Below are 21,227 nucleotides of genomic sequence, written 5' to 3' on the forward strand. Positions count from 1 at the left end.
AAATAGGTACCGCTCTGGCAGGAAGGTAAATGGCGTTTCCGTGCACTGCTCTGGTTCACCAGAAGTGGCTTAGTCATGCTGGCCACATGACCCAGAAGCTGTACGCCGGCCCCCTCAGCCAATAAAGCGAGATGAGCGCCGCAACCCTAGAGTCTGCCATGACTGGACCTAATGGTCAGGGGTCCCTTTACCTTTAATCCCACCTTTACTCTCATGATGTTGCATACATAGTTCTCCCACACTCCCTTTTATCCTCTCAACAACACTGTGGTGTAGGTTAGGTTGACCTGGGCTCCTTTGGAAGGAGGCGGGATATACATTTCTTTCTATAAAAATAAAAACGTAATGCCGTCGTCATGCATTCCCCATTGGAGGATTCGTAGTGCCACATCACAATCCTGGATTTGTGTGAAGTCAGGGTTGGGGAGCAGCAGAGAAGGTAAGCCCTGTTTAAAGGTGGATGTTATTGGCCCAGAGATGGAAAGAAGATTTAGAAGACGGCAGATCAAGTTGATGGATTATGCCGAAACGGCTAAAATGACCAGAGGAATCAGAAATCAGGGAGACCAAAATTTTAATAAGGAATGGGGGGAATTTATAATTTATCTTAAAAACCATTGTAAACAGTTAAAATCGTTAGTAGGATTGGAACAACACTTGTAGTTTAGTGGTGAATTTTGGATATAATGAAGACGTAAAAGATTTGGATTATTACAAAAGATGCAGGAGGAAATGACTGACAATAGGACCCACAAAGGGGAGGAGGGAAGTCCAGGAGATTCCTTGGAATCTTGTTTTTATATTGTATGTTGGATATTGGATTAATTGTAATCTGAAAAACGAAATAATTTTTTTTTTAAAAATGCAGATTTAAAAAACAACATTATTTTGAATAAAGCAGGAATGGAAGGAGACAGAAGTTGAAAGATCTGTGAGGGGATGGGGGAGGGTGGAGTTTCCTGCAGGATGGTTGAGCTACAGTAGTATGGGCAATAAATAGGCAGAAAGACAATGGTTGTCCCAAAGTCACCCTCTAAGCTTCATAGCTGATCTGAGATTTGAACCATGGTCTCTGAGATCCCAGTCCGACATTCCAATTGCTACAACACATTGGCTCTCTCCTTATGAGAAACACCAGTTTCTGCCTAAGACTGCAGACTGCCCCTTCCAGTCAGAGGATGCAATATTGGATTACACCAGTGTTTCCCAAACTTGGGTCTCCAGATGTTTTTGGACTACAGCTCCCATCATCCCTAGCTAGCAAGACCTGTGGTCAGGGAAGATGGGAATTGTAGTCCGAAAACAGCTGGAGACCCAAGTTTGGGAAACACTGGGGTACATGGACAGTCTCATCTGATGTATGACAGCTTCTTATATCGGTGGGGGGACAGGACAGGACAGGACTGCCATGCTGTGTCCTAGTGCTAGTTTCCACAGAGGTTACAAAGCTGAATCTGAGCTGTCTCATTTCCCAATACAAGTAGGGGCTCAAATGGCTATATTGCATAAACAAAAATTGCCCCGAACTTAGAACACTATCATGCCAGGAAGAAAGCGTGTTCTCCTTCATGGAGAGCATGTGTGGCGGTGGGGTCTAACAGGACACCCCCTCTTGGTTACTGGGCGGGACCATTTGGATGTCCATGACTGTGATTGGGCCAATTTGGGTTGTTGGGGAGATTCTGATGTTACCATTTAGAGGGTTGGCCCAAAGGTGATATATTCTTGGCACACAGCTTTTTTCAGTCTCTTTTGCTGAGTGCATCGGATCGCCTGCCCACCTTCCCTAATTTAGGGCTGTTGCTTTTGACCTTGCTATGCCTGTCATGGGGTCATCTGCTTTTGGGGCAGGGGCCTGGTAGGAATTTTGTCCATTTGGCAGATTGGCTGGTGCCGTTTGGTTTTTGCCTACTGCATAGCAAATCGTCACAACTTGTAATGTTGCGGTTAGGCATTGGTTAAAATTTGGTTGGTGGAGGGGTAAGAGTTGGCTGTGCCTGCCCCTCCAATGCTGCTGCTGCAAGGGAATTCCGTTAAAGGAATCAAGGGGTTTGCCATACATTTGTCCGTATCCCCGGCAAGGGGCTAGGGCTGTTCAAGCCCCTGGGAGCATGCGGGGAGAGGTGAGGGCCTGTGGCTTAGCTCCATTTCCCCCCAATATTGTTTTCCCTTACTGGCTTTCGCTGGAATCCAGAAGTCAGTTCTGTCATAACCAATGCCTAAGCAACCACTCACATTTATGTATTTTAATAAAGTTGTGGCCAAAATTATGCCAAAAACCTTAAACAAAAATTCTGTGTGAATTGTGATTTATTTAGGGGGTGGCTTGGGGACCTCGACACGCAAGGACCCTAGTCTAGAAAGCTCCTCCCCGACTTCAATTTTTCTGTGTGTAATTGCCCCCATGGAAGAGTACACTCAGGCTGCAGCCTGAAGTAGCATAGTCCAGACTTTGATTTACTACTTTATTGAGAAGAATTGGCTTGGCCTTTTTTCATTCTCTTGAAGAAAGAAAAAAAGGAAAGAAAATGTTTCAGGCAAAATGGTATCTTTTTGTACATTAGTGAGGCTCAGTAGTCATAATTCATCCATGAAATGCTTTTGAAATATGCCAAGGTATTGGACCATATTATAGCATCCGCTAAAGAGACCGTGGGAATTCCAATTCTGTCACAACTATTGATATAAAGAATTCTCAGTGCCCTCACATGTTTCATTGGGAGGAAGTCACAACAGTCAACATGTTTGAGGAGTAGAGTGTCAATGTACACATAGGATATAGGTAAAAAAAGGTAAAGGTAAAGAACCCCTGGACGGTTAAGTCCAGTCAAAGGTGGCTATGGAATTGTGGTATTCATCTCGCTTCAGGCCAAGGGAGTCAGTGTTTGTCCACAGACAGCTTTCTGGGTCATGTGGCCAACATGACTAAACCATTTCAGGCACAACGGAACACCGTGACAGAAACCAGAGCACATGGAAACGCCATTTACCTTCCTGCCGCAGTGGTACCTATTTATCTACTTGCACTGGTGTGCTTTTGAACTGCTAGGTTAGCAGGAGCTGAGGCAGAGCAACAGGAGCTCACCCCGTCACGAGGATTCGAACCGCCAGCCTTCCACTCAGCAAGCCCAAGAGGCTCAGTGGTTTAAACCACAGCGCCACCCCTGTCCCTTTACGTAAGATATAACAACCAGAGCTGGCCAGAAATCTTTTGCGGCCTGAGGCAAAGGTCAGGATTGTGCTCCCTGCTGTTCCCCATCCATCAATATATCCGCTAACTGAGGCAGGTGTTTCTAGACTCCAATTCCCATCAGCCCCAGCAGTCATGGATAGCAGTTAGGGATGTAACAACTGGAGGACCCCAGTTTACCCAAACACACCCCTGCCTAATGTTAGGGCTGGCCCTAATTGCAACAAACCAAGCAAACCACACTGCAGCTGAGAACTTTTGCTGCCATGAGACTGGCAAGAGTTACCCAAGTTATCAGCAAATGTAAACCAGTATGCTTATACTGAGACCCCCAGCAATTGCTCATTTTTGCAGGAGTCGAGAATTTGGCCAGAAAAGCGGGACTAACTACATATTACAAACGAAGCACAAATCATGTGTCCCTTCCAAATAATGTTAACTATTTCATCCTACCATTTCCCCCCACCAGATGGAAACTTGCTGCAGTGGGATAACAGGTTCGAAATGCTGGTCGTATGTTTAATTATTATTATGAAGTGAAACAAATCAGATATCTTTCCACTAGGAAAAACACATATTCCCTGCAGTTCTTTATTTATTCATTCTGCCCCTGCCCCACCTTGGGTAAAGTGGCAGCACCTGTTTCCGTCATATTTCCATTATCAGATCAAGCTTGTTATTTCTCACATTGTGCGCAGCAGAAAACCTACACAGAGTGCACAAACAACCCCATGGTCCAATTGCATAGCAAACTGTAGCATTGCTGGCCGCTAACCTAAGATTTGTAGGTTCATGACAGACAAAAGGAAACACTGCAAAGTTCACGCAACAGATACCATATTGGCCTGAATATAAACCTCACCTTTTTTCCAAATTCTGATCGCGAAAAGTTAAAGTGCAGCTTAAATTTGAGACCTTACAAAAATGGGCTTTTATGATATCGCTGCTGAAACAGACATACGGTAAAATGGAACAGGTGTGAGTGCCTGGGGAATTTTAAGGGAGCAGCTTATATTTGGGTATTGTCTTATTTTCTCTCCCCCACCCCCCTTTGAATTTTAAAGGTGAGGTTTATATTCGGGTACGGCTTATATTCAGGCCAATATGGTAATAATTTATGCTATCCGCTGCTTCTTCTTCTTCTTTGGCGATCACTCGTAGCCGAGTAAGATTGTCTTCCATCAACACGGTTTTAACAATGAGTCCCTAAGTGACTGTGGAGGCCAATTCTGGATCCACACGTCCTTCCACAGTGGGGACATAGGTTTCCGGGCAGGAGCTGATCACAGTGTAGATTTGCCAAGCGTGCTTTCCTCCTAGCACATTTTCCCCTTGCGTCCTGAGTTCAAGTGTCTTCAAAGCCCACGACACCTTTGGAAAAGGCTGTTCTCCAACTGGAGCACTCACAGGCCAGTGTTTCTCAATTGTTGGTGCTTATACCAACAATTTGACTTGAGACAGTCTTTAAACCTCTTTTGTTGGCCACCAGCATTACGCTTTCTATTTTTAAGTTCGTCATAGAATAGTTGCTTTGGAAGACGATCATCAGGCATCCGCACAACATGACCAGTCCAACGAAATATTCCCTGCAGTGAGATATGGACTGTGTAAACATATATTTAAGCAACCCTCTCCTCCAGAATCCAGGTGATGGGGGATAAATTTGATTCAGTTCTTATTTAAAGGTGACCCTACCTAGTTGGCACTTTCTGAAACAATGTCAATAGCAAAGCATAGCTGCCCTTCAAAATTCCTGCTTCTCCTAATAGATACATCTTTGTGCACCTGCATTTTTGAACACATTACTTGGCTGGAGAACTGCATTGCACAATTCAGAGAAGTACAAATTTTGAAAGGTGACTGTGTTTTGGTTTGTGCACCCCACCCTCAGAAAGTACAAATTTGGTAGGCTCACCTTTACATGTGACCTGAATCAAATTCCTCCTCCATCCCTATCTACAGGTTAAAATTAATAATGCGAACGTATTTGAAACCATCTCCAAGACTGGTCTTTTGAAGCAAGCACCCTTGGCAAGTTATTTTCTTTTCCTTTGCAGATTTTTGTTGAAAAGATCACAGGTACACAGGTTCAAATCTATCTGCAGGCACCTTCTCATAGTCTTTGTTCCGTTCCTTGAGAGTGGGAAGCATTTGGAGAACACTGCCAAGCTAGATAAGATATCTTCTTTGCTCACTTGCTTGCTTCTGGTTTTTCTTTAATTAGAGCTCTGCAGACTTGCAACCCTGCAGAGACCCTAATTAAAGTTATTTGCTGTTCACTTAAAATATTCAGCCCCCTCTGCTTACAGCTTTATTTCTGACTGCAGTTTCTATTATCAAAAATGCATCCTCTTGCACTGGGTGTACCTTCATCGCCCTTTTAGGTTTTCTGATGCTACACTCAGCTTTAGACTGAAGATCAGACAAGATGAGACCATGGATGATATATGTCTCCACATGATGAATCACTTGGTTTTGTTGAATGACTGTCTATAAGACTCATCTACTGCAATTTTCAATACACTGTCCCATTTTGAGGAGTTGGATATTTCCGCTGTGATTGCCCATGTGGTGCATTGCTGGCCTGCATGGAGACAGATACAATCTGGAGCAAACTCAAGTAGCTTGCATGTGTACTACAGGTATGCTGGATCAGACCAAGAGCCCAACGTCTTGTTTCTCACAGCAGTCATTTGGGTGCTTTTGGGAAGTCAAGAAGCAGGCTGGGAGGGCAATATAACTCCTGTTGTTTACGCCACAGCAACTGCCTCTGAACATGGAATATACAGTGGAACCTCGGGTTGTGGACGTAATCTGTGACGGAGGCATGTCTGCAACCCACAGTGTTCATAACCTGCAGTGCTGCGTCTGTGCACGTGCGTGACGTGATTTGGTGCTTGCTTCTGTGCATGTGCAAAGTGCAATTTAGCACTTCTGTGCATGCACAAGCAGCAGAACCTGGAAGTAACCCTTTCTGGTACTTCCAGGTTTCCCACGGTCCGCAACCTGAAAACACATAACCTGAAGCGTTTGTAACCCGAGGTACCTCTCTCTCTCTCTCTCTCTCTCTCTCTCTCTCTCTCTCTCTCTCTCTGTGTGTGTGTGTGTGTGTGTGTATGGACGCGGGTAGCACTGTGGGTTAAATCACAGAGCCTAGGGCTTGCTGATCAGAAGGTCAGCAGTTTGAATTCCCACGATGGGGTGAGCTCCCATTGCTCAGTCCCTGCTCCTGCCAACCTAGCAGTTCAAAGCACGTCAAAGTGCAAGGAGATACCACTCCGGCGGGAAGGTAAACGGCGTTTCCGTGTGCTGCTCTGGTTTGCCAGAAGCAGCTTAGTCATGGTGGTCACATGACCTGGAAGCTGCAAGCCTGCTCTCTCAGCCAGTAAAGCGAGAGGAGCGCTGCAACCCCAGAGTCATCCATGACTGGACCTAATGGTCAGGGGTCCATATATATATATATATATATATATATATATATATATATATATATATGGCTATTAGCTTTTGAGAAGCCTACTACATTCTACATTTTATTTAGCCAGATTCCAGTTAAGGCCATTTTCGTCCTGAGATATTCTGAATTCCTCAAAGCTGACCTTTAGATAGGTGGAGGTAAATCAAGAATTCCTCTGACTCTAATTTGATCTTCAGAAGCATTTGTGCGCTCTTAATGCTTAAATTTTCATATAGTTTACATTTTTAAAAGGCGCCATCCAACTGTCTTAGGGACTCCACTCCGGATTTGTGTAGGACTTACTCCTTAGCCTTTTCTTCTCCTGAAGATATCCTGCAAGGCAGCAGAGATTTAGGATCAGAGTTTTCCTTCTCCTAGATGGGTTATCTTCCCAGATTGATGAGCCCCATCTGTCTCTCACATCCCTCTACAGCATGTGAAGAAGCCAGCGTCTTGCAGAGGAACTCCCTGAGGATTTGAGACCCATTGGCTCACTTGGTTTAGCTGGCCAGTCGAAGTTGTTTCCTGGGGTGTGGCCATTGTTGCATGGAAGCCACAGGTCAGAGCTGAGTGTAGAGTGGGGGCCAAAGGTGGACAAACTACCCTAGAACAAGCACAACATGTCCCTCACCAGAGGTACCACTCCTCCCCTAAGACCCCATACACTTCTGTGACTACCACTGAACTAATATATTTATAATTCTATATATGCAACAGTATAAAGGGTGTTAAGTTTCATAAGGGTTGGAAGATGAAGCCAAGATCAGAACTGAAAAGTTAATAGAAGAAGGAAGGAAGGATGGAAGGATGGAAAGATGGAAGGAGGGAGGGAAGTTTAATAATGATAATAATAATAAATGTATTATATATACCCCGCCCATCTGGCTGGGTTTCCCCAGCCACTCTGGGCGGCTCCCAACAGAACATTAAAAATACAATAAAACATCAAACATTAAAAACTTCCGTAAACAGGGCTGCCTTCAGATGTCTTCTAAAAGTCAGATAGTTGTTTATTTCCTTGACATCTGATGGGAGGGCATTCCACAAGTATTTGAGACTAACAGGAAGAGGGAAGGGCACCACTATCTGCATATTATTTCTCTCACCTGCCAATCAAATAGGAAGATACATACGTTTTGACAAGTACTCCAAGATCTATCTTTTCAGGATGTGATGAATTTATACCTTGCTACATTAATCCTCTTAGTGCTTAACCAGCAGTTAAGGACTTTGATGTCTTAGCTATCAGTTTCACTGGGCGCTCTGACATGATGGCTGGATACCTAGTTACTAGCTGGGGCGGGGGGGGGGAAGCCTCAAATAATTGATTCAGACTTTTTTTTTAAAGAGAGATTAAGTCAATTTTATTACATTTATCAAGGTTTTAATTCTCTTTGCCATTTTTGCAATTCTGCAAATTCAAGCACTATTTCCAATACAGTGGTACCTCAGGTTAAGTACTTAATTCGTTCCGGAGGTCCGTTCTTAACCTGAAACTGTTCTTAACCTGAAGCACCACTTTAGCTAATCGTGCTCCTGCTGCCGCCGTGCCGCAGGAGCACGATTTCTGTTCTCATCCTGAAGCAAAGTTCTTAACCTGAAGCACTATTTCTGGGTTAGCGGAGTCTGTAACCTGAAGCGTATGTAACCCGAGGTACCACTGTATTTATTTAATTCCTAGCCAAGTGGAAAGAGTGATGGGAGGCACCTAAATACTGGATGGGTCGGGTGTCATTGCGGCCACATTCACACTATACACTTAAGCACTATGATGCCACATGAAACAGTCATAGCTTCCCCCAAAGATTTTTGGGAGCTGTTCTTTGTTAAGGGTGCTGAGAGTTGGTTACCAGACTCTGATTCTCTGCATAGAGCTACAGTTCCCAGAGTTCCTTGTGAAGAGGGACTGGCTGTTGAATCAGTCAAGGACTCTATGCTGGGCATCCAATAATATTGACTATTTTATGGTTTTTACACGTGGGTGGTGCTGGGGTCTAAACCACAGAGCCTAGGGCTTGCTAATCAGAAAGTCGGCAGTTCGAATCCCCGCGACGGGGTGAGCTCCCATTGCTCCGTCCCTGCTCCTGCCAACCTAGCAGTTCGAAAGCACGTCAAAGTGCAAGTAGATAAATAGGTACAGCTCCGGTGGGAAGGTAAACAGCATTTCCATGCACTGCTCTGGTTCACCAGAAGTGGCTTGGTCATGCTGGCCACATGACCCGGAAGCTTTACACAATGGTACAACTTTTGGCAGATAAGGCATCAGGGTGGAATCTCTTATTTTAATATTGGGTCAGGGTGAAGTGGAACCCTTACCAGTCAGGGACTGGGCAGCTGAGGAGGAGTGGTAGAAACCTCCACCTCAAGGTTTCCGGGCAGGAGGAAGATGTCGATAGTATGGACCCAGCTTCATGGTGGTGGGAAACAGGACACACCCCAGAAGAAGATGAAGCAAAGAGCTGGGAAATAATGCAGAATGAGGAAGAGGAGCAAGCTAGCAGATGCTTTGGTAAAGGGAAAGGGAAAGGACCCCTGGATGGTTAAGTCCAGTCAAAGGCGACTATCGGGTTGCGGCACTCATCTCGCTTCAGGCCAAGGGAACCTGCGTTCGTCCACAGACAGCTTTCTGGATCATGAGGCCAGCATGACTAAACCACTTCTGGTGCAACAGGAGAGCGTGACGGAAGCCAGAGAGCATGGAAACGCTGTTTACCTTCCCACCGCAGTGGTACCTATTTATCTACATGCACTGGCTTGCTTTCAAGCTGCTAGGTTGGCAGGAAGCAGATGCTTTAGTCATGAACAGAGACAGGACTCTGGGAGTGGGAGAAACAGCACAGCAGACGTGGATACTACATCATTTGAAAGTCTGGTAGAACCTCCTCCTTCTCTGAGGACCAGGCAATCCCTTTGCATCTTCGAGCAGAAGGCTAAACAGAGACAGAAAGATTCCGTCTCCAGCCACCTTAGGCAGTAAGGAGGGGTTAGGAAGTGCTGCAAGGGGCACTCAAGACTGAGAATAATTCACGGTCTCTCTGTGCATTCTGTTGATTTAAATAAAAGAACTGGGAGAAGCTTTCTGCATCTCTGATTTCACCAGGCAGATAGCCTGGGAGTCGTGATGCTTCTTCAAGCAGGTGCGATTTCAGAGCACTCTGTTATAGGGGTTGAAATGGAAGTCTCTGTCCAGAAGCCAAGCGTGGGACAGATGGACCATAGAGGGCCACCCCAGTGGACCCGTATCTTGAGGAGGTGTCAAAATCCCAGGCATGGCACTGCTTAAGCATCAGCCCTCCATCTGGAGGCTGAGAATGGATATAAAGAACCAATGCCTGAGTCAAAGCCTACGTGCATCAGTAATCAATGAAAGTCGTGGCCAATTTTACATCCCAGAACGTTGTCTTGTCCAGTTTGTTTACACCTATCCCCATCTTGGACTCTCCCTCTGGGGTGCAGGGCAGTGTGAATGGGTCCACAATGGTATTTTTGTATCTTTCTAGATAATATGCAGTGTTACCTTGGTCCTGTCACAACCTCTCGGGCTAACTAACCTCATTGGGGCATTGTGATGATAAAATGGGGAAGGGGAGAGCAATGTCCACGAGCAACTTGGAGGAAAAAAATGATGGGATAAAATGTAATAAATAAGCAATATACTTCTATGGAGTTACCTACATGTAGAAAAATGGCATGTGCTAAGTGGTCCTCTCTGGTTGGCAAAGTTTCCCCAACATCTCAACAGCTGAGCGGTGGAGAGCTCGACGGGTACAAAAGGAGAAAGCTTCACAATGGCAATTAAGTTTCGGAAGGAATAGCTTTCAACAAAAGGAAACCAAGCATGAGGTGAACTCACAATAGGGAATACTTCAGATTCTAGAAAGCTGCCTTGCAAATAAAATTGCTAGGTTTGTAGAGTGAAGGTATAGTCATTTTCTGCAGTGAATAGCTTGCACAGTGTTACTTACTTGCACTTCACAAATCCCATTGCTTCAAGACAGCAGAGCATGCTGCTTCTGATCAGGCAGATGCCTTGCCAGTATAGATTTGCCCCACGATACCAAAGATTTCATAGAAGTGCTGCCGAGAAAAGAAGTAACTTGCAGGATGCAGTTCGCAGAGAGAGAAAAAGTTTCTGTGTTTGTGGGGATGATATTTGTGTCTTGTAGTAATCGGAAGGTTTACTTCTGCAGGACCTGGAGATCTGTCCAGTTTTGGCCTCAGTCCCTCAGTTCTGCTGATTAAATAGAAAGCACGCTAAGATGTTGCTGCATTTTACAGAGTCTACCAGGTGATACACCAGTGTTAGGTGGCACCAGGCATAAATCTGCTGGCTGGATCCTGCTGGGTTTGGGCCATCGCCACAGGAAACCAACAATGGTTCTGCAGATTTGGAATATTTCACACTCCCTGTGCAGTCAAAAGGGACATTAGCGGCTTGAAATGTCAAGAGGTCCTCCCTCCTTCCCTCCCACCTGCTGAGTTTCAAGTTGCATTCTCACATTGTCGTGCAGACCATGCCCATTACCTGATTTGTTTCCCTGCACTGACTCCAGATCACTAAAGGTATCGTCTGCAACTCACCATGAAGGCCTCCCTTGCTGTCTTATAATGGCAACGGTGCCCACCTGAGAGGGGCCAGAACTGAGTTCCAGTGTGTACTGGCTGGGGAAAAAAGAAACCCCTAAATTTGAATGGCATGCCTCAAATTCCATAAGAGCATTCATTAACTGCCTGCAAGAACTTATTAAAGAAAACCCCACAGCAAGCTCAAAATATGGCAAGGCAAACATTCCGTAAGTTAATCAAGGCGGCAACATTGGATGCAGGTGGCAGCCTAGGATATAATTCAATTTGCGACTCCTAGGGTTGCCATACATCCAGAATTTTCCGGACATATCCAGAATACTGCAGCTGCAAGCAGTGTGCCTAGGCGGAAATCGGCAAAAAGTCTGGGAAACTTCAGACATATAGCAGCCCATGTTGGCAGTTTCGTTTTTGCCGATTTGCTCCAAAACGTCCAATTTCTTTGCAATTTCAACAACTTTTCTGTCCGGATATTCACTTTTTGAAATATGGCATCCCTGGCTACACAAGTGGTGGCACAAAGGATCTTGGGGCTGAAGCACTGAGAAACGCCCATCCCCATCCAAGGTCTGTTCAGAGAAATGTCACTGAAGAAAGGGCAGTGTCTCCCACTGTACTTGAGGGCAGTAGGTTTGTCTAAGGGTTAGGGACTCAGGTGGTGCTGTGGTCTAAACCACTGAGCCTTTTGGGCTTGCTGATCAGAAGGTCGGTGGTTTGAATCCCCTCAACGGGGTGAGCTCCCGTTGCTCTGTCCCAGCTCCTGCCACCTAGCAATTTGAAAGCATGCCAGTTCAATGCCAGTGCAATGGGAATCTCCCCATCCAAATTACTAGAGCAGGATATAGTTCCAGCTAAAAGAACAGTAACCTGTAAACTAGAGGAGATGGACTTGCAGCAGAAAATGGTCTTGGGCAATGGTACCTGCTCACCTCTAAACCTTGGTTTATTACCCCTCTTAAGGCTCCCAAACTATTTGAATTCCTTAACTTCTTCGGCTCATAGATATGCCTTTGTAAAGGCAAGATTCAACACCTTCCCATCGAACGTGCTGAGAAATAGATTCTCCAATGGACAGATATCCCTCTTATGTGATTGTAATTGTGGGGCACCGGAATCGTTGCATCACATAATTTTTGATTGTGCATTTCACTCATCGGCCAGGAGCAAGTTTCTTGCTCAATATCTAAAGGGAATTGCCGATGATACGAATGAAGCCAAACTGAGATATCTATTAAATGATGATGACCCCCTAAGATTACTCATGGTTGCCAGATTCTTGATCAGCGTTCTATCCCTAAAGAAGAGAAACGGACTCCTGTGCGGCTCGGATAATCCCTCTAAACTATGATCTATGTTTTAGGATGTAATTAGGTGATATCACCATTGATGTCTTCTACTAATTTATGAGTAGAGGGCGATGTTTATGTTACAAATTTATTGTATGATGTTGGTCTTTTGTTTTTGTTTTGCTTTGGTTCTTGTCTGTTTTTGTAAGTTTTGGCGGTTTTAAATTTGGAGGTTTAAGTACATTATGTTGGTATGGGAAACTGTCGTGTGATGGGCCAATGGCCGTAATAAAGTTCAATACAATAATAAATAGGTACCACTGTGGCAGGAAGGTAAATGGCGTTTCGGTGCACTCTGGTTTCCGTCACGGTGTTCCTTTGCACCAGAAGCGGTTTAGTCATGCTGGACAATGACCCAGAAACCTGTCTGTGGACAAACGCCGGCTCCCTCAGCCTGAGAGATGAGTGCCTCAACCCCATAGTTGCCTTTGACTGGACTTAAGAGAAGACTCCCTGGAAAAGACCCTGATGTTGGGAAAGATTGAGGGCACAAGGAGAATGGGATGGCAAAGGATGAGATGGTTGGACAGTGTTCTCGAAGCTACCAGCATGAGTTTGACCAAACTGCGGGAGGCAGTGGAAGACAGGAGTGCCTGGCATGCTCTGGTCCATTGGGTCATGAAGAGTCGGACACGACTAAATGACTAAACAACAACAAACCATCACATTGTACTCATAGCCCTGGCCACTCCTGCTACCTCAGCATCTGCTGCCTGATGCAGCTGCCGGCCCTGCTATCCCCATCACTGCAATTCAGAACCATTATCAGAGTTCCAGCCAGAGAAAAATACTTGGCAGATGTGAAGTTGAGCTGAAGAGAGATCTTCCTGACATGTGTGCCCCCCCCATCACTTCCTTACAACATTAACTTTTCCAACAAAGCCTAGCCTGGGCTGAAGGAGAAGTCTTCATATCACAAATGATCAGTTTCATATCACAAATGATCGGTAATGATGTTAATAGTCCTGCCAACCTGGTGGAACCAACAGCTCATTGACTTGCACCGCACAGGGACTTCCTCCCTAGCTGCTGCTTGTGGTTTGCCTTCTCTTGCTCGGCAAATCTTCTCTCCAGCCTTTAATGCAGACCCTATTTACCAGGGACAGTCTTGGATTTACAGAAGCCATTCCAGTTTCTGATCTGATCCTGGAATGTCCCACTTTCCTGTCCCTTTTTGCATCAGAGAAATGTTGGAGGGTATGGAGTTATCTGACCCCCAAGCCCTATATTGGGAAGGTGTTTTTATGTTTAATGTTTTATTGTGTTGGAAGCCATGGCTGGAGCGACCTAGTCAGACAGGTGGGGTATTGATGATGCTGACGGAGGAGGAATGGGTCGTCCCTATTTTCATTGGAGAAATGTTGGAGGGTACATTAATAATAACAAAGGGAGATGGAAAGAAGATAATGTCCCTACCAGAGAAGAACAGCGGATCAAATTGATGGATTATGCGGAAATGGCTAAAATGACTGGAAGAGTCAGAAATCAGGAAGACCAAATTTTTAATAAGGAATGGGGGAAATTTATAACTTATCTTAAAGACCACTGTAAACAGTTAAAATCGTTAGTCGGATTGGAATATCACTTGTAGTTTAATGGTGAATTTTGGATACAATGGAGAGGTAAAAGATTTGGATTAGTATAAAAGATGCGGGAGGAAATGATTAAGAATAGGACCCACAAAAGGGAGGGGGGAAGTCCAGGAGATTCCTTGGAATCTTGTTTTTATTTTGTATGTTTGATCCGTGGCGGTAAAATTTTAAATCTGAAAAACCAAATAAATAAAATTTTATATATACCGTAAAATTTTAATCTGAAAAACCAAACAAATTTATATACGAAAAAGAAACACTATGGTAAAAAATATAACAAGGGAGAAATAAACTGAAATTCAGAACAGCGAAAAGCCAAGGCAACCCTCCTCTTTAGGCATCATTTGGGCCCCTAATGATCTCTGTCTCTCTCATTGCGGCTTGAAGAAGAGGCGGCGGGGCGGGGCGGATGGCACACATACCCGCCTGGCGCGCGCACCTCGCTCCCCCCCAGTGCGCAGGGCGCGTTTCTTGCGCGCCTCGCCTAGCCGCAGCATCTCCTCGGATCGCCGCTACGAGGCGAGCTGGAGCTCTTTGGCCGGCGGCAGCCCGGATGTAACAGCAGCAGCAGCAGCAGCAACAGCAACATCAGAGCCGGAGCCGCCGAGCTGTGGTGCTGCCTTGCCTCTTGCTAGTGACAAGCCTCGGCGAGCACGAACATGGCGCTCGGAGCGATGTAACGGAGGCGCCGGGGCGGCCGGAGCTCGCTTGACAACCAGCCGGCAGCCTTTAGGTAAGCGCGACAGGCTTCCGCGGGGATGGGGAGAAAGGCTGGTTCCTGCGCGAGGACCATTCCCAGCCGCAGCATCCCGAGGGCCAGCGGGCAGCATCAGTAGCCTCTACCTGGAGAGGATGTGGGATGGGAGGAAGGAGGATGGAGGAGAGTGGGTACCCCGGGTTGCCACTGCCTTTGTCAGCTTCCTCGGGGGACGGAAGAGCCTCGCTCTCCCGAAGGCAGCGCTGGCTCCCTTTTTCTAGAGGGAAGATGCGCTCTTGGAAGGATGGGAGGCGTCTGTGGGTGTGGAAGACCGTGGGGTGTGTAGATTAGAGGCTATCCCAGCTCTCTCATTTCCAGCATGGTCTGAGCTGCCAAGGAAGCACCCCCTCACCCCTGCAAAAAAGAATAAAAAATAAAGAATACCAGGGCTCTTTAGTGAGGGATGTGCCCATGCGTTTTTGGGTAGGGCTGTTGTGCACACGATGTCTTAGGGATCGGACATTATCTGTTTGCAGAAATCTGCATGCTTCGGTAGGATTGTCCACAGAGTTGGCCACATGCAGCATGCATACATGTGTGCGCGCATGCACACACACACACCCCAGCGAGCATGTTTTTGGGTGTGTGTGTGCTGGGCGGGGAGGGGAGGGGGAGATTTAAGGAACTGCTGTGACTGCTTGCATGGAGAGCGTGGCGATTCTCTGGTCTTGCAGATTAAAGGCGCGGTTCGAAACTGAGGAAATTTAATATTCTCCATGTGTGTGTTGTGCAGTAAGCCCTGCTGTGACCTTGTCATTTTAGATGTTGAGGAGTTAGGAAACCCAGGAAAAAAACCCCGCCACCTTCCCAAACCTAGTGAAACAATGCCCTCTTTTAAGAATCTGATGAAGAGTACTTCTCAACTGCGAGCTGCTGGTTCTTTTGATTTGATACTCTTGCTTATTTTAGAATGATGATACATGGCTGGCATTTATTTTTTTAAAATGTGTTTTATTTAATGTGTGCATCCCCTTGTTCATAAAACAAGGTGAGATAAAAATGTAAACGTCCAGTCAGATAAATATTGGAAATATTGTGTGGACAGCTGATTTCAAGAAAGGTAATAGGACTCTTGTGCCTATTTTAGAGAACTTTGCATAACAGCAAGACAAGATTATCTCTCACTAAGTAGAACACGTATTATTTTACTCTCCTGTACAGGTTTACTCAAAAGTAATGCTCAGTGTGTTCAATGAGGCTTACTTTGAGGTAAATGTGCATAGGATCGCACCCTTCATCAACTGCTTAAAAAACACACCAAACAGATAGATTCACTTTTGTAGTTATTTTTATATAATACTACATCGATGATGGGTTAAAAGAGAACATTGGGAGCAAGTTTTGTTTCAAGCTTAAGAATCAACTTTTCTTTAGGAGACAAATATTGCACAGGAGTTTAAGTCTAAGAATAGCTCATTGAGAGAGCACGAGCCACAATGTATGCACTGGGCAGGGTATCTTGGAGCCTTGCCAATGAAATCAATAGACGATCACACCAAGTCTATGATTATGCTGACTTTTTTCTTTTTTTAATGCACTTCCAAGCTTCTTAGGTCTGCCATTGTTTTATGTGAAGTGTAAAAGCTGTTTTTGATATTTGCTGCTTCTTTTATCTCACTCTTCATGTGATACCTAATTATCACTGGATGTGATGGTTTGGGTTTTAGTACAGTATCCTTTTCTCTTTTTTTAAAGTCTAAGTTACTTCTGAATAATTTATCCCTGAGGTAGGGTTGGGAGAAAACCACAACTGTATCGCAACTGACCTTGTTGTAGAAAGATACAAGGCTGTAGACAGCAAGAGAGTGGAATGACAAAAGGAAATTATTGCTGGCAAAGGAATGTCATGGTGATCTCTTATTGTGATAATTCCAAAGTGCGTAGTAGGGCAATACCTTTATTAGGCCAATTCCAATGCCACATAACATTTGGGGAAGAAGCCAATTTTGCTTTAAAGCCCCAAAAGAGAAGGTGGGAACCTGTGGTCCTCCACATGTTGTTGAACTCTTTTTCATGAAATAATTTTTATTTTATTTTACAAGTATAAAATTATAACAATACCACCATACACATCCATATTTTAAAATTCCTCTAAATCTCTGGCCTTCCCATCTTCCCATCCATGGGTCCTATTGTCAACCTTTTCAACTGCATATTATTCAGTACTCCATATTTTATATCAATCCACTATCTCCATAGTACTTGCTACATTACAAGTGTTATTGAAATCCTGCTAATGTTTTCATCTGCTTACAGTGTTCTCCAAGATAAATTATCTCCCCCCACCCCATTCTTTATTAAAGTTTGGGTCTTCTTGGTTCCTGAGCTTTCTGGTCAGTTTTGCCATTTTGGCATAGTCCAACAGTTTAATTTGCCATTCTTCTCTGGTAGGGACTTTATCTTCTTTCCATCTCTGGGCTAGTAGCATCTGTGTGGCTGCTGTTGCGTATATAAAAAGTCTTCCCTGCTCTTTTGGAATGTCAGCACCTAAAATTCCGAATAGAAAAGCCTTTTAAATAAATAAAATTTTAAATAAAAGTTAATTTAAACATTTTTTCAACTCATTATATATCATTTCCCATAACATATCATTGTTATGTTACAGGACCACCACATATGATAAAAGGCACCTTCTTTTTCTTTACATTTCCAGCAGATATTTGTACCTGTTATACATTTTTGCTTGTTTTGTTGTTGTTTAGTTGTATAGTCGTGTCCAACTCTTCATGACCCCATGGACCAGAGCACGCCAGGCACTCCTGTCTTGCACTGCCTCCCGCAGTTTGGTCAAACTCATGCTGGTAGCTTCGAGAACACTGTCCAACCATCTCGTCCTCTGTCGTCCCCTTCTCCTTGTGCCCTCCATCTTTCCCAACATCAGGGTCTTTTCCAGGGAGTCTTCTCTTCTCATAAGGTGGCCAAAGTATTGGAGCCTCAGCTTCACGATCTGTCCTTCCAGTGAGCACTCAGGGCTGATTTCCTTCAGAATGGATAGGTTTGATCTTCTTGCAGTCCATTGGCCTCTCAAGAGTCTCCTCCAGCACCATAATTCAAAAGCATCAATTCTTTGGCAATCAGCCTTCTTTATGGTCCAGCTCTCACTTCCACACATCACTACTGGGAAAACCATAGTTTTAAGTATACAGGCCTTTGTTGGCAAGATGATGTCTCTGCTTTTTAACCTGTCTAGGTTTACTAGGAGTCAAATAGCACCGGTACAATATTTACATATAGTTTTCTATATGAACACATGTTGTTGAACTCTATCTCCCACCGTCCATATGCATTGCCCATACTGTGGTTGATGGGAATTGGAATTCAACAACTGGAGGGCCACATCTTTTATACCTCTGCCATAAAAGTTTGCATTAGTGCTTCTCCACACTTTTCCCCATTTGCCCCACTGCCTGCTCCTGGGGAAGCCCTCTCTTGACCACTGAATTGGAGCAAATGTCAACCAGGTTTTCAGAAAATTGATGTTTCCTTCGATTCGGCAGTAAAGAGTGGGTTTTCCCAGGGAAAGCGCAGGATAAATGGAAAACTCCATGCCTAGAAAGCAGCCTGGGAAAGCGTAAAACCTCTCAGACAAGCAGAAGTATTAGTCTTAAAATGGAGTGCAGATTAATTTATCTTAGGTAGTATACAGGTTTAAGGTTACACTCTGGTTTGTTTGGATAAAGAAACAGACAATGGCCAGTTCCTTGTTTTCTAGAACATGGAATCCGGCAGTTCTAGGAATATAGAGTGTTTGATGACAGGAAACAGGGTTTTAGCCTAGACCTCTTCCTGATATTTTAGTTTTCTTATCAAATGTGGTGGTCTTGTAGTAAGGTTAAAACTTACTGGGAAATGATATACAATGAAATGAAAAGGATGTTTCTTTGGGGAATTATAGGGACAGAACAACCTAAAATGTATAGAAGCCTATTCATGTATGCCATTACAGCGGCAAGAATGTTACTTGACCCAAAATCAAAAGAAGCAGAAGTCCCAGCAAAGGAAGAATGGATACAAAAACTTATGGAATATGCAGAAATGGTGAAACTTACCGGAAGAATGAGAAATCGAGATAACAATATTTTTTTTTACAAAAGAATGGAAAAGGTTTATTGAATATTTACAGATAAATTATAAACAGATAAAAACATTGGCAGTATTCTTGTAATAACCTGCAGTTTTATAAGAGTATATATTTAAAGAAGATGAATAAATGAGTAAATTAAGTTAATTTGGATATGCAGAAGATATTAAAAATATATGTAATGAACAACAGAAAGAGGGGGAAGGATGTCAAGTTCTGAAATGTCAAACTGATTGTAAAATTAGTGAAATGTATAAACTTGAAAACTACAGTCATACCTCGGGTTGAAGTCGCTTCAGGTTGAGCATTTTCAGGTTACGCTCCATGGCAACCTGGAAGTAATGGAACGCTTTACTTCCGGGTTTCGCCTCTTGCGCATGTGCAGGCACTCAAAATGACATCACACACATGTGCAGAAGTGACGAATCGCGACCCCTGCACGTGCAGACGCGCAGACGTGGGTTGCGTTTGCTTCAGGATATGAACAGGGCTCCGGAACGGTACCACTGTAATAATAATAATAATAATAATAATAATAATAATAATAATAATAGCACAGGACTGAGATTTTAGTTTTCTATATGCTCCATGTGTGAGTATTCAAATCACAAGAACACCCATTTGCAGTCAAGTGCTACAGTCAAGTCACAAGTTTGCAACCTCATTGAGAATTAGGTCATCGTTACCCACCCCAGTGTAGATGTCTGTGTCATATGTTAAAAATGCAATGACTTAGGATCTTATGGGCTCAAAAATATTAATGCAGGGATTTCCTTATTTCTCTTTTGCATTCAGGAGACTTTCTGTCATGATGTTCTCAAAGTCTTCTCTATGCTTATGTTGAGATCAGGAAAAACTCAGCCCTTTGAAATCATAAAAGCTGATATCATTGCTATACAAATTGGCGTTCACAGAGGCCTATGTATTCCCCTCTCTTTAAATGGGTGAAGGGAAGACGTATCGCCAATCACTGGTGGCTGGGGAACTTTCGTTGCCTCTTTTCAACAGGCAACAAAAGTTTTCGAAGCTTCACGTGAGTTCTAAGGTCTGCAAGAGGCTTGAGTGATCACATACCCCCCAACATTACTCCATTGAAAACAGGGACATCATATTCCTTAACAGTGTTCAAAACTCCCATTGTTCTAGGCACATTTTGCGACAGGGAATTTCATTAGCACGAACAGTTTCTGAGCTCTGGGTGCCTAAGATTTCAGGTTAAAACTGCAAATTGGTAAGAAATGAGGACCTTTTTCTGCCTCCCCACTTCCAGCTACTCTTTGAAGACAGGAGAAGAGACCTTCTTAAGAATATTAGGGGGGTGGGCAGGGGAAAGACTAGATCATGTAAAAAATGAACATAATATTTTAGCTGCAGTTCATTCATTTTCAGCTTTGTATTCTTGTTATAAAAAAGCGTGCCTAGATGTTCCATTGTTGCACCCATAACCTAGGTTTAAGGTTCCATTTAGGTTCTAGCTTTCATATCTCAGTTTCTAGCACTGTTCCTTAGTAGTAGTAGTAGTAGTAGTAGTAATAATAATAATAATAATAATAATAATAGTAATAATAATAATAATAATAATAATTTTATTATTTATACACCTCCCATCTAACTGCGCTGCCCCAACCACTCTGGGCAGCTTATAACATATATAAAAACACAATAAAACATGAAACATTGAAAAACTTCCCAGTTCAGGGCTGCCTGCCTTCAGATGTCTTCTACAGGTTGCATAGTTACTCATCTCCATGGCTCGGGGGGTCGCATAACTGCATACCCTCCAACATTTCTCCAATGGAAATAGGGATGTCCTATGAGAAAGTGGGACATTCCAGGACCAAATCAGTGTTAGGTTTCTGTTTGTGCCACTGTGCAGTGCTTGGAGTCACAAGACTCTGTTTACATTCCAGAGATTCCAGACTGTTGGAAGTGTCACGGGAGACGGATGTTGTTGTTACTGGTTTCCTGTTACTTTATACCAGTTGCCTCTCTGCTTTCACAGAGAGAGGATGTATATTTCTTTTCTGTCTGCGTAGTTAGAAATAAAACTCTTAGCAATGTAGTTCATATTTCTTGTCCTCTTCTGCTGCTTGGACACTCTGCGTAATGGGAACGTGCCTGGAGCCTCATCAAAGGCTCAGGTTGTTAATCACCATCAGAGGACTTGACCGGAGGAGCAGCTCAGTCGAACGCAAGTCCAACAATCAGAACCCGGGATGG

General features: G+C 44.1%; 1 protein-coding gene across 6 annotated transcripts in view; it reads left to right on the forward strand.

The window, feature by feature from the left end:
* The first annotated feature begins 14,675 nt into the window (after positions 1-14,675).
* Positions 14,676-21,227, forward strand: part of PAK5 (p21 (RAC1) activated kinase 5) — a 121,119-nt gene continuing 114,567 nt past the window's right edge. For 4 of the 6 annotated variants that reach the window (XM_053380642.1, XM_053380648.1, XM_053380643.1 and 1 more), the window contains exon 1: positions 14,797-14,902. The gene's annotated coding sequence lies outside the window, so the exon portion shown is untranslated. Of the gene's footprint in view, positions 14,903-21,227 lie in introns of all 6 variants that reach the window. The other 2 variants (XM_053380646.1, XM_053380644.1) reach the window with 2 other exon arrangements.

This window comes from Podarcis raffonei, chromosome 3 (genome assembly GCF_027172205.1).
Source record: "Podarcis raffonei isolate rPodRaf1 chromosome 3, rPodRaf1.pri, whole genome shotgun sequence".
NCBI lineage: Eukaryota > Metazoa > Chordata > Lepidosauria > Squamata > Lacertidae > Podarcis > Podarcis raffonei.